This window comes from Echinops telfairi, unplaced genomic scaffold, assembly GCF_000313985.2.
Source record: "Echinops telfairi isolate 266 unplaced genomic scaffold, ASM31398v2 ScPeMD7_7469;HRSCAF=8507_1, whole genome shotgun sequence".
Classification (NCBI taxonomy): Eukaryota; Metazoa; Chordata; class Mammalia; order Afrosoricida; family Tenrecidae; genus Echinops; species Echinops telfairi.
In genome coordinates this window covers 38756886-38758175 of record NW_022111373.1, presented here as the reverse complement: position 1 = coordinate 38758175, position 1290 = coordinate 38756886, and positions in this window count along the sequence as shown.

The following is a 1290-nucleotide window of genomic DNA, read 5'->3' as shown; positions in this document are numbered from 1 at the left end:
AAATCATTTTATTAGGGGCTCATACAACCCTTATCACAATCCATACATATATCAATTGTGCAAAGCAAAATTGTACATTTGTTGCCCTCATCATTCTCAAAACATTTGCTCTCCACTTACAAAATAAATTTCCATTGATAAAACTCTAGGGTGTGTATTGGGGAGAGGCGAATCCTGTCCATTGAAATGACAAACTGAGCTCTATAATGTTTTGTTCGGTGTAAATAGCAATGAACAATAGATATCAAGTATCTATGAACATTCATTCCCCACAGTACACATCACTTCAAGGTAGAGGAATAGAACTGTGGTTTTCACATTTTTTAACAGACCCAAATCGTAATTAGAGGTACCTGGACTGGATAAAATATTACTTGAACATCTGGAAGTTTGAATTTATCTATGTGATCATTAGAAGAGCTACTGAAAAAAGCATTGAAAACCCTGTGGAACACAGGTCTACTCTGGCACTCATGGGTGTCACCATGAGTCAGAGTAGACTAATGGTAACTGGTTTGCAATGTGTAGTAATTTGACATCTGTAGTTGTGCTGGCATTCAATAGTGGAAATAATATTTATAATTTTTTACTGCTTAATAATACGATGTAGACACATTAGAAACTCAGACAGAATGCATTCCTCAGTGAAAAACTCAACCAATTGATATTTTTAATTTGGCATAGATTTCACTAGCAGTGGTAAAAAAAAAATCTGGGTGTTGTTTAGCTTTATTCACTATATTGTTTAGCTATATTCACTATAATGGTGGCAGTGGGATGATGCGTAGAAATTCATTTTCTTAGCTAGATAATATGTAACATAAACATCTCTTTATCATTAAAAGTTTTAATTTAGAGAGAGGTAAACCTACTTTTACTAAAATGAATAAGAAGTTTTATTTAAGTTATCTATGAATTACTGTTATTAATGAATTACACAGGAATATATTTGAAATGCTTTTATTGAATTAGTTATATTAGCAAATACTTTCCTGTTATCATTTATTTTAAACTGACATTTTTAAGTGGGAATATTAATTATCTTCATTAGGTATAAAGTGCTATTTGTTGAAATTTAATTATATTACTTAAACTAATTATATATTTGGGCACTAAGCCCCCTTATTATACTCTGGAATTAATATCTTGGTTGAACCAGCTAGAGAGGCCTCAGAAGATAGACCTGGGACCTATTTTTGAAAGGTCAACCTTGAAAACTGTATGACCAATTCTACTTAGTACCCACAGGATCTCATGAGTGCAAATCAATGGAAACTAACAGCAAGAACA